This window comes from Mus musculus, chromosome 16, assembly GCF_000001635.26.
Source record: "Mus musculus strain C57BL/6J chromosome 16, GRCm38.p6 C57BL/6J".
Classification (NCBI taxonomy): Eukaryota; Metazoa; Chordata; class Mammalia; order Rodentia; family Muridae; genus Mus; species Mus musculus.
Genome location: NC_000082.6, coordinates 75,400,155 through 75,415,470, shown reverse-complemented (window position 1 = coordinate 75,415,470; position 15,316 = coordinate 75,400,155). Strand labels below are relative to the sequence as shown.

The 15,316-nt window shown below is 36.0% G+C and overlaps 1 protein-coding gene across 4 annotated transcripts in view; it reads left to right on the top strand.

The window, feature by feature from the left end:
- Positions 1-15,316, top strand: part of Robo2 (roundabout guidance receptor 2) — a 1,555,468-nt gene that overhangs the window by 31,973 nt on the left and 1,508,179 nt on the right. The window lies entirely within an intron of this gene.

The following is a 15,316-nucleotide window of genomic DNA, read 5'->3' as shown; positions in this document are numbered from 1 at the left end:
TCAATTTGGAGAGAAAAACTTTATTTTTTTCCTGCAAAAAAAATTTCTTTTCATAACTTAGGTTGAGCAAGGTTACATGAAATAATTATATGATATTTCACTCCTGCATTTCATCACTGGAGGCAGCAACGAAAACTAATGCTGAGACAGAACCAAAGTAATGCTAAGGCAGTTGCTTTCCATGTGAGAAGAGTTGGGTAATTTGTAACATCTGTTCCAACATTGTTAGGGAGAACCTCATAAATAGTATCTTTCTTAACCTTACTATCTCTGCACTTATTTAACTACTTACATACTACATTTTCTTATATTTAACATGTTCTTTAAAGTAAGTACCATCCAAATACAGCTTCCTATGCCATTAAAGTTTAATTTATTTAGGAAAATTAATCAAAATTCGTCCAAAGTGACTCTTGGCTCTTAATATAATGTTTATACAAATTTGGAGAGTGTAACAGCACTTTATTTATAATATTTATTTTGGATATTTTGATTTTATTCTTTTTTGGCATAATATTTGGTGTGGAGAATGGTTACGTCTATTAGAAATCAGGACCAGTGTCCATTGATATTGAAACTATCTCCCCCTCCTTCTCTTCCTCCCTCCCTCCCTCTCTTTCCAAAGCTAAAGAAACAGAGAGAAAAAAATAAATACTGAAGGGATCATATGTAAAGACATAGAAATAAATCCTTAAATCCTGAGCTGTAGATCATGACATTTCAAGTGGTGTCTCATTTAGAGGAGGATACTATTATTGCCTTTTGTTAAACAAAATAAAATAAGACAAAACCAAAAAAGAAAACCTGCATGTTCCTTCCTGAATACATATTTTATTAAATCTTATACTTTCATACAATATATTCTCCTTATATCCAAATGAACTCTCCTCCTTAACTCTCCCCCAGACCCATCCCTCTCTATCACTGCCAACTTCATGTCCTGTTTTTTGCTTATTTAATAACACATTAACAGCTGCAATTTGTGCTACTTCACCCTGGTGCTTCTCTCCGCCATTTTGTAATGCCACACCCACCTTAACAGAAAGTCATTAACTCAGTGACTCACCTTTTGTCACTTATTGAGTTTCTTAAGTAACTCATGAATTACATAGGAATTTCAAAGTTGCCAACTGATGTTTCAAGAGACTTAAGAATCATCTGGCAACTTTCTTGTAGGAAGTCTGTAAGCGCGGTCATCATGCTGATGTAAGGAGCATGCATGTCCCTATCCATCAGCAATAATCCTTCTATGTACTGCCCTGCATTCTCTAAAATATCTATCTTAAAATTTAAAAAGCAATGAGATTAATATATTGTTAAGACATAATCTTATCTGTTCACCAAGTGTAGCTCTGTTAAATCCTAAATTGCCTTGGATTCCTATGGTTAATTATCTGTGTAACTTAGTAATTAATATGTACCTTGGTCTTTACATTCATTGTAAATATCTTCTTCTTAAGTACTTTTCACATGGAAAATTTCTATTTGGTTTTAAATTTGTTGTCTTCTGTTTGTCTGGTATGAGTCAAGATCTCACTCTATATATAGTGAGATCAGCTAAAAGCTGAGAACAGTGGCACTTGTGTTAGCATTGACCTCTCTATAGGTTCCCCATCAGAGTTAGAGAGAATCCATGTGTGGGGTGCAAGGAAAGACATGGATGGCTTCAACTCAACAAAACCAGGCAGCTTCTCCTCGAAGGGAGCTTCTTCCTTTGGCCCTTGATGCTCTTCAGTGCAGTTGCCACTGTACTGAGTTCTTCAGTCCCATTTGTGTAGTGGCTTGGTGTTGGCATAGTTCTTTGTATGGAACAGTATTTCTAAATCTACACTATAGTGTTAGCTTCTGAGAGTTTCCTTTTTAAATAAGAAATAAATCAACGTGTAAACTATGTATAGATGTATTTGATGAATATTTATGAAATGTTTGCTTTAAGCCAAGATTTTTTTTTTCTGTGAAGGAAACTGACCAGTAAGAAGTCTGCCTTCAGATAATTGAGAACAGGACAATAAAGACACATAGATGCACAGCAATGAGATAGTGAAAATAACCCTGCAGTAGGAACAGGGAGTTTCGAGAGAATACTTTTTCACTGAATAGCCAAGAAGAGCCACATTGAAAAGATGGCTATGGGGAGTTGAAGGTCTTGAAGTCCTGAGCCACACAGAACCTTGAGCAGGATTGTTTCTGGTACTTAGTTTTTAGAGAAAGCAGAGGAACTGAGGAACTAAAATAGAGGAACACACAAGTGGTGTGGAATTGTAGGAAGAAGGAGAACCTGTCAATGGGGAGAAAGGGCAGAGCCTTGTTTATCTTTCAGGTGGGAATTTTGATTTTTGTTTGAAATAAGGTAAGGAAATGATAAGGATTTTGAGTCTTCCTTTTGATAACTCATGTTGATTTTTCAACGTCTACCACTTAGATCTTAATAATTTTGCTTTATTGCTCTGAAATCAGCTAAAACTTGACTATTAAAACAACATTAATTTCTAATTTAAATTGATAAACATGAGCTTTTATCTCTCTTTCCCATTACCAAATATCTCATTTTTAATTAATTTGAAAGCTTTTTAGAATAGAGAGCCAACATAAATTTAGCATAACTTACGATACATTCTTCCCCAAATTTAGGTTTTTAATTGAAGATGTTAATTAGAAAGGTCACTTATTCCATTGGAAGATATTGATAAAAATGCTTTCAAGCTACTATTGCATCTGCTATGGTTTCTGGAACTCCAGTGTAGACACTGGAAATGAGGTATTAGCTATAAGTACATAAAACACATGCCTTTATTCCCTACCATAAAGGAGGCATCAAACTGGAAAGGCTTCCTGGTTTCAAATTTTAGAACTAGGAAAAATAAAATATGTATATCTTTGTAGAATTGTGTTCTAGGTAGAAAAGTGTCTTTTTATAGAATACCTTACAATATGATTTCTAAAAAAAAAAAAAAAAAAAAAAAAAAAAAATCTTTGTCCACTCAGAGTTTTCTTAGAAAATTACCATCTCACAATATTATGAGAAGGAAGATGCTAGGGACAGAAACTGATTCATATTCCAATGAATACAAAGCTCAAAGAAATAGCAGAGTGAGATAAATACAGAGAGTAAAATGATTTTGTTTAAAAAATTAGCCTACAAACAGCAGTCAACTAGTTTTCACATGTACCAGGAACTAACTAATAGCACACAGCAATGAAATAGCTTGTAGCAACTCAAATGTGCAGCATAAAACAGGCCAAAGTGTACTACAAAAAGGGAAGGAAAATAGAGTTGAAAATCCACAGATGTAGATATATGTCCATGTGTGGTATGCCTTATGGAGATAAAATATTATGATGTAATTGAGTGTAACAGGTAGATAGGAATAAATTGATCCCACTATAGTGGGTTAAAGAATTTCTTTGGGCAGGAGATGTTTTCCTTAAGAATGAAATGAAGAAGATGGCAGATGTAGAGTGTTCTGAGCAAACTGATTAGAAAATGGAAATATTCCCAAGCAAAAGCCATCTCACTTTAATGGTTGTGAGTAAAGAAGTCCAGTTTGGATGGAATGAACATGGAAGGCAGAGGTAACAATGCATAACATGAATGCTCTCAGGAGCAGATGACTTAAGGCTTTGTATGCAAAGCATGGATAACAATTAAAGCTAGTTTAAAACAAATGCTATTTAGTTATGTCCATTGCCTTTGCGTGCAGTATGGTAGGTACTTGATTCATCAAGAAAGGATTACAATCTAGTTGACAGTTAACTGTCCAGTCAAAAGATGATGCAATTTGAGAATTACTTTGTGCAATAAAATTGGAGAACAATCACTTGACATGGAAGCTATTTGGGGATGTAGACATGATGGATTTTCTGAACAAGAATCACACCAAAGTTTATGGTTTAGAACTGGGTTGCATTATAGCCGTTCCATTGAGATGGGGAAGGCTTGTTGACATATTGTTCATTGTCAAACTGCCAGGGGCAGAGATGTGCACAGGTACATGTGTCAGTATATAGTGGATTTTACTACATTTCCACCTTACATTGAGAAGTTTCTTACAGTATGAGGAGGATACAAACTAAGCCCTGAGCAGATGGTGAGGCTATAGTGCAAAATGACAGTCGCTGATCTCTAGGTTATGATGAAGTCACTGTGAAGGGTCAGGGGTTTGGAAATTATCATTCCTGACCCAGATTGGTTCTTCTGCCTATGTTTGTATCATTCAGATTCTTCTTTTTTTTTTTAAGTGTGAAATTTAAATTTTTGGTGAGAACAACTAGTCACATTTCCCTTCTGCTCCACAAAGACTGCAGTATTTCCTCTGTGGGCCAATGTTAAGAATTTTCTCTGTCCTTGGTCTTGATGAAACTTACATGAACAGAATATTAATACTGAAGACAGCTGTAAGATATTGAAATAATAGTGTACACGGGGTATAGAATAGAAACGTGGCTATACTTGATTGTAAGCATTAAAAGAAATACCTGGTAGATTATCTATCAGGATGATCAGCAGAGAACTTTCAATCAAAATGGAATGGTTAATATAGAACCAATTTAGGCAGAATTTGAACTTGATGCTCTAAGAGGCAACAATGTAACAGTTAGAATAAAGAAAACAAAGGTGAGGACTGTGTTAAATCTAGCTACAATTACAAGAGGAGCCAAACTCTTCAATCTTTTGGAACTTTGTTTAGAGCAGGATAGAGTTGACTAAGGCATATTGAAGGGGGCAGGGGAAGGACACCATATATGTTGGGAGATATTTTGGGGGTAAATTTACATCTGGGATGGAAAAAGCCACCTCAGATTAGGGATTAGTTAAAAATAGCCTCAGATATCGTTGGCAATTACGGGATTTGTAAGTAATGTTTATTGACAAAGTCTCTAGAGTGAATGAGAGGAAAAGTAGTGTTATGTTTAGTGAATATTTATTGATCCTTTCAGGGTGTATATGATCAATGTAAAAACTTCAAGTTTAGATTTGTGAATCGAACCACTGGAGATTATGGCTTAGTAAGTATAGAGTAAATCCTGAAAAAATATGTGGATAAATAAAATGTTTGTTGTGCTTCCATTATATAGATATGAGTACATAGGCCACATCTCATGCAAACCCATCTAATGAAGGTGTTCTGTACTCCAGTCTACATATTTTTGTCTGAGTTCTTTTATGCCATCACATGTTTTTTTAATCTATCTGTATCTTGTGATTCTTCATATAGAGCCTATTCCCCTCTGCTCAGACCTTCTGCATTTCACTGTCAGACAACTGGCTCCTCATGTCACAGCAGCTACATGTCTGTTGGATTTACCATGCATCTGGATTCCACTCACTAAGCTGTGCCTTCCCCGTGAACCTTGTGATTTCATGGTTTCTTTCATTTATAATAATATTCACATGCAAACACACACACAGACACACACACACACACACACAATCAATAAGTTTTCTCCTAATTGGAATATTCCTTCTATGACTTTTTATTTGAATATTCTTATACAATTTATCACTCAGTTGCTTACCTATTCTACTGAACAAAACTCGATTGTTTTCAGATACCTTCCAACATGAATGCTATCAATGAAGATGAATGTATGCACAGCATCTATTCTTGTGTTTCTCTGTAAGACATAGCCTTCAGTGTTGTGACTAGATTAATGTTTGTTGTAGAATAATGTAGCATGAAGATTTAAGTGCTAAGAGTATTTTTCCCATTTTTTGTGATCAATATCTATCAAGAATCTATTTGAGGGATGGCAAGTGTGTTTTCTGGCTTGAAGGGAAACATTCCATCTTGGCAAGAAGGCATCATGGTGGTCCATGCCTATCCTGACTGGAGTCCAAAACTACTCTCTCATATCTAGGTGGATCATAATTCAAATCACTGAATTGCATACAGAACACCACTAGGCTTCCCTAGCAATTCACAGGGTGGCCCTAAAGGAAATATGGTGTCAGAGGGGGAGCAGGAAGGATTGAGGTAGTGGAGGGAGGAATGAGTCTGACGTGGTGGTCGGAGGACTCTTACGGCTCTGACTATATCAGGCTTCCTCTTTATTTATAAAGGTTGCACAGAGCAAAGACCGACTCATGATTATCTAAGATTTTCAGATTACATCATCTTGTTTCTGGACATGTGTTTGATTTTTCATTACATGTCTGGGGTTACAAGTTCAGTCACAATTAGAAAGTACAAATGGAACAGATTTTATTTTTATTATTAACCCTCTTACTCCAATTCAAAGAATCTAAAGAGTGCCTCCACCAAAGCAAATACGTTTATTATTATGACAGGCTGCTTTTAGACTGGCAATATTTGCTATTTTAAAGTACTCCAAAGAAACAGAAAATATCCGAACCAGTCTTTTTATGAATAGCAAATACTCATACCTAATTCCCTTTACTTTATTGTTTCATCATTTATGCTATAAAATAGGAAAAAAAGTTAATTTACTCAATCTATCTTATTCATTGAGTTCCATTTTTTTTCAGAGGTGGACCTGGATCCTCTATCATTAAACTCCATTTTCAGAGAACTTTAAAAAGATTGAAAAACAGGTTTAGAACCTGTTACTAATTCTCTTGGCCAATCAAAGTTTGCTAATTATCTCTCTGTATAACCTCTACCAGTTATACTGTTTGTGTTTGCTTAAGGGGAGATAACTTCAAGAAGATTCCTGGAGTCACATCTTCATTTAGCTTGGTGCTTAACTATGCTTATCACCATGATCTTCAGGGCATGATGAAGAGTTCCAAATAGGAAAAGTTATTTCCCCGAGAGCAGAAGGGAAAGTAAGTTTAGGACTTTCCTAAAAAATGATTCATACATAAGTTAATCAGGAAAAGACAAAATGAATCATAAGGCACAGAGTCCCCAGGAATGACAAAGAGATCCAAACCTAAAAGAGAGGGACAGAAGGACAGCAATTGCAGCATGCGGCTCAGCTTTGCTGGACCTGTGTCAACATGCTGTGCTGGCTTCACAACTGTGCCAGCGGCCCTCCTCACTTTCAAAACATCAGCCTTGGATCCTACTCTATGAGATGGTAGGACTCACAATAATGGCAGAATTCTTACCTAGAGCTAGTCCTTTCTGAAATATTATCTCCTAAGTGATTTCACACCTAGGCAATTAGACAAGAAAGATAACACATCACAATACATACTTTTGAAATACACCAGTTGATAAAATACTAGTTATCAAAATGAAAAAATAAATCTGTACTGATATGAAGAATGCCCATGCTTGTTGACTTTTGCAGCTATAGTAGTCTACCCTCTTTGAAGAGTCTGGTGTCTTACTGTATTTATGAGTCATCCACCAATTCTCTCTTTCCAAAACTTTTCTCCTTGTTTCTCTTCCTTTGGCACATCCTTTTATTTTGGGAATACTTCTATTTTGCTTCCCAGCTTTTGTTACAGCTCCTAGATACACACACCTTTCCCTTCCATTTGTGAAACTGATCTGTGCAAAAGTAAATGTGGACCAGTCTTCCATTGCCCCATAGTGGTCTGTTTTGAGGATATTAATTCAACTTAACAACTGCTATGTAGTTAAAAGTATAGTAGCTACCACATTTGCTGATTCTTAGTTTGACTTAAATAAAATGTTCACTCAATGTGAATAGGAAGCTTCGCTCCCCCCCCCCCGCAAATATTATATCACTCTATAGATAAGCAAAAATAAGAAATTATCACTTAATTTTGGAGTCATGGTATTTCTTTTCTTTAAAATATTTTATTAATTAATCTTTTTACTCAATGCATTTTGACCATTTTCACTTTTATCTCCTTTCCTTCATTCCTCCTACACCTGCCCTTACCTATCACAACTTCATACCCAACTTTATTCCCCCTTGGTGTTTTGATATCTACTGGAAGATGGGCATTCAACTATGTTTACCACTAATATATCCAGTACAATGTGACTACCCACTTCCTTAACCCAATCTACTGTGACCAAACACAGAAAAATGACTGTTCTGTAAATCCAGAGTTAATTCAGCTGGAAGCTGCACAAATTCATTGTAAATTACAGCTGTATTCCTGTCGCCCAATTCTTCTGGAATCCGGACTTAATATGCAATGTGTTTGGTCTGTTTAATTGTTTTCTGTCTGCCATCCAAGTCATTTGCAAACAATAGCCTCATCCTTGAGAAAAAGTGAAACTGAAGGGTAGGTTTGGAATCCATGCTGGTGATATATATAGAAAAAAATATAGTTTTATATATATGTATGTGTGTGTAGTTTTCATGTGTGAGTCTGTGAATCAATAAATTTAATAAAATACAATTTTTAAAAGTAAAATTCATATATAATTTAAATTACGGAATCTTTAAATTCATTAATTTTTAAAAATATAAAATCCAACTGACTACCAACTGTCTACATTTATCCTCTCAGTCTGGGGTTCAAATATTTACTTAAGGCATATCATACCTGTGGCCTTTTAGAAGCTGTGGTCTAAGATGTCGTAAGTCCAGAAGAATTGAATTCCCAGATTTATGTTGTTATAAACTCCCCTATCCCTGCCCACCTGAAATGGCGTATATTAGAAGCAAACCTGTTTCAAATGGAGAGAAATGTATCTACATTAACACTTTGGAATGCAGGAAATTGATATGAAAGCAAATGCTCTGTTTTCCAGATAAGTCAGATTTATTATATTAGGACTGTAGGATCACTTTTCATTTAAGTGGTATCACTTATTTGCTACAACATTCCTAATGTATATTGTAGTGGTACCATAAGCAATTTCTTTCAATTTTTAAAATTTTCATACAGCAAAATTTTCCTAAACATGTGATTTCAGAACCTTTACAAATCATCTCCTGCAATTTCAATACCATGAAGTCTGTATATTTCATAAATATTTCATATTTCAAGGGAAGAAAAATAGAACAAGAATATCAGATTTCTTTAAGAATTCTTCCCGATCTATATATTGACAAGCCCTCACTTCTTGAAATCCCTTAAAATGGATATTTCCGGTGTGTGTGTCATGTCTTTAGACAGGTGGTTGGACCAGGGAGAATGGAGCTGATAAATGAGCAGACAAAGTTCATACAATAGTCAACTTCATTCAGGGCATTTGGCAACTTATACTCTGAGGGTTAGAAGTCCTTGTGTGTAAAATCCTCATGATTTCAAGCTGTATGCATTCACAACAACAAGAACAAGCTGCATATGGCTGAAACACGTTTTCCATAGAGGCAAAATAGGATACCAACAGCAAGCAATAGCAAGCAATCTGGAAGGAGCATGAAAACACATTCCAAAGAGACTCTGTGTTGTGTAGAAACTGAAATCACAAGACTCTTACCTTGCTTTCCTGGAGTGTTTTCATGAGCATTCAGAATTCTCCTCATATGACTCTATGCCTGGACTGTGTTCCAGCAATGGTGCCTTTTTGTTGGAATATTTAGCCTGAAGATTTTCTTCCTGGGTTCTTTCATTGTGAGTTGCTAGAATAATACAATGCCTGGATCTACCCACAGCTATTTTCTGTTCTTCCAAGTCTTTACAATGATAAGTAAATCACTCTAAAACTCTGTGATTAGTCTTTTGGTGGATAAAAATTTTGAGATGTGTGGATAAATAACACATTTTCTTGCTGGACTACAAGAGGAAGTCAGTTTAGTTTAACAAGCTGACTTTCTTTCTTTTTCTTTTCTAATTTTTTATTGGGTATTTTCTTTATTTACATCCCAGATGCTTCTCCTTTTCTGATCCCCCCCCCTCTGAAACCCCTTATTCCACCCCACTCCCGCTGCTTCTATGAGGGTGTTCCCTCACACACCCACCACCCATTCCCTCCTCCCTGCCGTAGCATTTCCCTACACTGGGGCATTGATCCTTCAAGGGACCAAGCACCTCTTCTCCCACTGATGATAAGCTGACTTTCAAACAGGGATGCCACATTTAGTCCTGGTGGCAATGAATAGTATGGTGCCTGTTGCCCCTGCACCCTACCATCACTTTTAGAAGTCAGTGCTGTAGAGGCAGGCCTTTCTAACCGGTGTGAAGTAGACCCCTTGCTGTTTGACTTTGTATTTACTTAATGACAGCTGATGACAAGCATCTTTTCATAGGTGTCCTTTGTGTTCTCTCTCAGGAAATTTCCTCTCAGATTGGCTGATTGTTTCAGTGGCACTGCATCTTGACTTGTTGACTTTTGAGAGTCTCTTTATGTATTCCAGTACTTAAATTATTCACCTGGCATGTATACATACATATGTGTGTGTTATATATATGCATATACATATTACATCTTTATCATTTCTTGGAGAATTTCATACAGTGTATTTGATCATGTTCACACCCTTTGTCCAACACTTCTCAGAAACATGTTTCTCTGGAATGTGAATTATCTTCTTTTTCTCTTCATTATCTTGTAGACATTTTTCTATTTTACCAAGTCACACATCAGTTTGGCTTTGAGCAAGCCCTGCACTCAGGTACATTCCTATGATGTTATATAAGTTAATAATAAGCTAAGTTATTCATAGAGAAACAAGAGAAATTCCCTAAAATGGTGACAATATATCTCTTAATAATAGGACAAATAAAGACATAATACAGAAATGAAAATTAATGTTCTAATGTCCCTCAGGCTATTATTAGCTTGAGAACAGAGTACTGAATTTTATCAGCAGACACTTCTTGCAATTAATACTTAAGGTTATTAATTAAATCAACTTAATCTACTGAATTTCTTTTCAAATAAAATATTACTCGAAGTAAGAAATATTTTTGTTTCTGTTTTATTTTATTTTATTTTATTTACTTATTTATTTATTTATTTATTTATTTATTTATTTATTTATTTTATTAGATATTTTCTTTATATATATTTCAAATGCTATCCCGAAAGTCCCCCATACCCTCCCTCCGCCCTGCTCCCTTACCCACCCACTCCTGCTTCTTGGCCCTGGCATCCCCTGTACTGAGGCATATAAAGTTTACAATACCAAGGGGCCTCTCTTCCCAGTGATGGCTGACTAGGCCATCTTCTGCTACATATGTAGCTAGAGATACGAGCTCTGTAGGTACTGGTTAGTTCATATTGTTGTTCCACCTATAGGGTTGCAGACCCCTTCAGCTCCTTAGGTGCTTTCTCTAGCTTCTCCATTGGGGGCCCTGTGATCCATCTTATAGATGACTGTGAGCATCCTCTTCTGTATTTGCCAGGCACTGACATAGCCTCATACGAGACAGCTATAACAGGGTCCCTTCAGTAATATCTTGCTGGCATATGCAATAGTGTCTGGGTTTGGTGGCTGATTATGGGATAGATCCTCGGGTGGGGTAGTCTCTGGATAGTCCATCCTTTCATCTTAGCTCCAAAGTTTGTCTCTGTAACTCCTTTCATGGGTATTTTGTTCTCTTTTCTAAGGAGGAGTGAAGTATCCACCATTGGTCTTCCCTCTTCTTGATTTTCTTGTCTTTTGCAAATTGTATCTTGGGTGTTTCTGGGATGATATCCACTTATCAGTGAGTGCATATCTATTGACTTCTTTTGTGATTGGGTTACCTCACTAAGGATGATATCCTCCAGATACATCCATTTGTCCAAGAATTTCATAAATCCATTGTTTTTAATCGCTAAGTAGTACTCCATTGTGTAAATGTACCACATTTTCTGTATCCATTCTTCTGTTGAGGGGCATCTGGGTTCTTTCAAGCTTCTGGCTATTGTAAATAAGGCTGCTACTAACATAGTGGTGCATGTGTTCTTATTACCAGTTGGAACATCTTCTGGATATATGCCCAAGAAAGCTATTGCTGGATCTTGAAACACATTTTAAAAAATAGAGCTGTGTTTTTTTGTTTGTTTTTTCGTGTATTTTGTTTGTTTGTTTTGTTTTGATGTTTTGTTGTTTTTTGTTTTTGTTTGTTTGTTTTGTTTTGTTTTTACATACTAGCTTTGTTTCAGGTCTTTTGCAATTGCAATTGCTGTTTCTTGTGGATTTCATAGACATAGTAATGTCAAGGATGGGTGTATACTTATTTCCACAAATACTTTGACATACTTAACTATTGATGTGGTCAATATAAAGGAAGCACATCTAGAGGAAGTCATGAGTTTCTTGTCAGAAAAAAATGTATTTTACCTTTTGGACATTCCTGCTTTTCTGCCTTTGTTTCCCTGGTTATGGGTGCTTTTTAATTCTTCTGGCCACTTTATTTCTACACCTCAATGATGCTTGCTATGTTCAAGAGCTGTGATTTTACTATGTTGGGTTGAGTCACTCCTTGTAATGATTGAGAAGTTTGTAAGAAAAGGGTTGTATGTCTATCACTTAGGACAAAGAGTCAGGACATACAATACAGGAAGGCAGTAGTTTCCTTTGTCCACTTATCCACCTTATCTCTTAAAACTGAAATATCTACTCCAGACCTAGGTTTTTTTTTTTTTGCCATTGTTTAAATACTATATGAAAGCCATAGAAAAACCTACCTTATTATACTTTATCACACGTGTTGTTGAAATCGACTTCCTATACTGCTGTTAATCTAGATCCTTCTCTTTAGTTTTAAATCTCCTAAGAATAAAAAACATGTTTAGAGATTATATTCTTACATCTCTCTTTTGAATTTATCATTTGCTCAGGATTGTGAGCCTCTAATGAAAAGTATAAGACACTCATACTTTGTATTTTGTTCTCATGGCTATCCAGATACGTTCTCCCATAATGCTCAGCTGGTGTCCAGGCAGATCTGTCATAATTCAGATATAAAAATTTAATGTAAAGATACAGGGACATTTAAAAGGCTGTATATTATTTTTCATCTTCACTTTTAATCCATCCATTTGAGTGAGGAGATTTGAACTTGAAGAGGTTTGAACTTCCAGAATGATATGAAAGTTAGGAGAAATAATCCACCAGGGGCCCAGCAGGGTGAGTTAGCAGATAAAAGCATTTTTCCAAGTTTCATGGCTAGAAGGAATCTCTGGGACTCACACAAGGGAAAAATTAGCCAACTTCTTTGAGTTGTTCTCTTGTCTGCATATTTTCGCATGCATCCATGCATATATACATGTGCACACACAAATAAATAAGCAAATAATATCTAACTAACTAATGAAATGTAATTTAAAAAATTAAAGACTGCTATAGTGTAGAAATTATAAGGAAGAAATACTAGAGAAAAATCAGTAAATTTATCCCAAGTTTATTTGTTTTTGCTAATATGAATAGAATAAATAAGTCTATTTCCTGTTTTATCTATGGGTGTATAACTTAGCACTGACTGTAGCAGAAACAATATGTAACAGAATTTAGATGTGGGTTTGCTGCTGTTATTTCATCTATCAGTGTTAATTCCAGTAAAGATTTTCTACGTAAGCTCTTCTTTTCAAGACCAGCATTTTGTTGAATTCATTTACAGTAGGGATCTGAGTAGGATAGACATTTCTTTACCAGAGATAAAGTTTGCACATGTGGACGGGGAAGCAGTTTAATGCTGTTATAAACATTTTCCCAGACTTCTATACTATTTCATACTGCTAGAAATGGGACTAATCTTATAATGCTGATGTGGAGGTCATTAAAGATGCTCTACACACTCAAGATGGGTTTATTATTCTTGGCATGCTCCCTTGGCTGTAGGAGAGAACAATTTGCTGGCTACTCAAATCATAACTGTGGGTGAGGTTACCCAGTAAGCAAGATAATTTTAACACACCTATCCTGCTCTCCCATGCTGTGGTACTTAATCTTGTTGCATTAGGTATAACCTCTGTGATTTTAATGAGGGATATTAAGTCACATGGTTATACTATGGTAGGCTATCACGTGACGAAGGCTTGTGCCACTGCTCTGGATGATCTGAGGTTGAAGTGAAAGTAGTCTAATGGTTTTCTTTTCCAATCACAATATCCACTATGAGATGTCCTGGAATATTTAGTACTTAGCCTGAAACTAAGACATAGTTGACATTCAGTATTAGCTTTTAAACGTTTAAGGGTTGATAACATGTAATCTGCCTCATTTAGGAAAAGAATAGTTCACAAATTATCTGGTTTAGGTAAGATAATATTGACATTAAAATGTTTACAGTTGGCTCTCTCTATTGTCAATGGAGCTTGCATTTTCTTTTTTTTTCCATATTTTTTATTGGGTATTTATTTCAATTACATTTCCAATGCTATCCCAAAAGTCCCCCTCATGCTCCCCCACCCACTCCCCTACCCACCCACTCCCACTTCTTGGCCCTGGTGTTCCCCTGTACTGAGGCATATAAAGTTTGCACGACCAATGGGCCTCTCTTTCCACTGATGGCCAACTAGGCCATCTTCTGATTCTTATGCAGCTAGAGACATGAGCTCCAGGGGGTTTATTGGTTAGTTCATATTGTTGTTCCACCTATAGGATTGCAGATCCCTTCAGCTCCTTGAGTACTTTCCCTAGCTCCTCCATTGGGGGCCCTAGATATGGCTGTCTCTTGTGAGACTATGCCGGGGCCTGGCAAACACAGAAGTGGATGCTCACAGTCAGCTATTGGATGGATTACAGAGCTTGCATTTTCTAAGAATTAACCACAGATGAGTGGGGAAGTTACATTCCTATGTATTCATTTTCCTAGTGTTTGTATTTCTGGAGTCTGCTCCAGATTTTGAGTCTGTCTCTGATACACTTTCTCGTTAATATTGATGAGGATATTTTCTTGAACTGTGAGGTTTTCATCCCATCTAATGCCAATCCAAAACTACATGAAATTCCATGTCCAGTTTTCAGTACAGAATTTGAATGTTGATCCAGTCTGCCTTAGCATTTCATTGTAATTAAGTGATTTAAAAGATACTATCATTTACATCTGAAGATTCTAAAGAAACACTGAGATATTTGTACAAATATGAACCATCTCTGTTGTTACTCAATGCTATCATAAGTACACCTGAAATTATACATTGCTCATATCCCCTACCAAAATATAGGATGTCAGCAATATAAGTCATATAAAGGCAAAGATTTTTGCTTTACTTTTCAAAGCATAATGCCTTCAAATAGTGGTTATCCAATTAATAACTATTGGTGGGATGCATTTTGCATCATAGATATCTTATTTCTCATTGTTTCCTCTAGTAACATTGATTTAATTTGAAACCTAAGAATATCAACAAGAGGAAATGTTGACAATCAAAATTAAACTTTTGTGGGAGAACAAGTTTGCAGTTTTGTTTTTTGTTTTGTTTTGGTTTGGTTTGGTTTTTCGAGACAAGGTTTCTCTGCGTAATAGCCCTGGTTGTCCTGAAACTCACTCTGTAGAACAGGTTGGCCTTGAACTCAGAAACCCGCCTGCCTCTGCCTCCCAAGT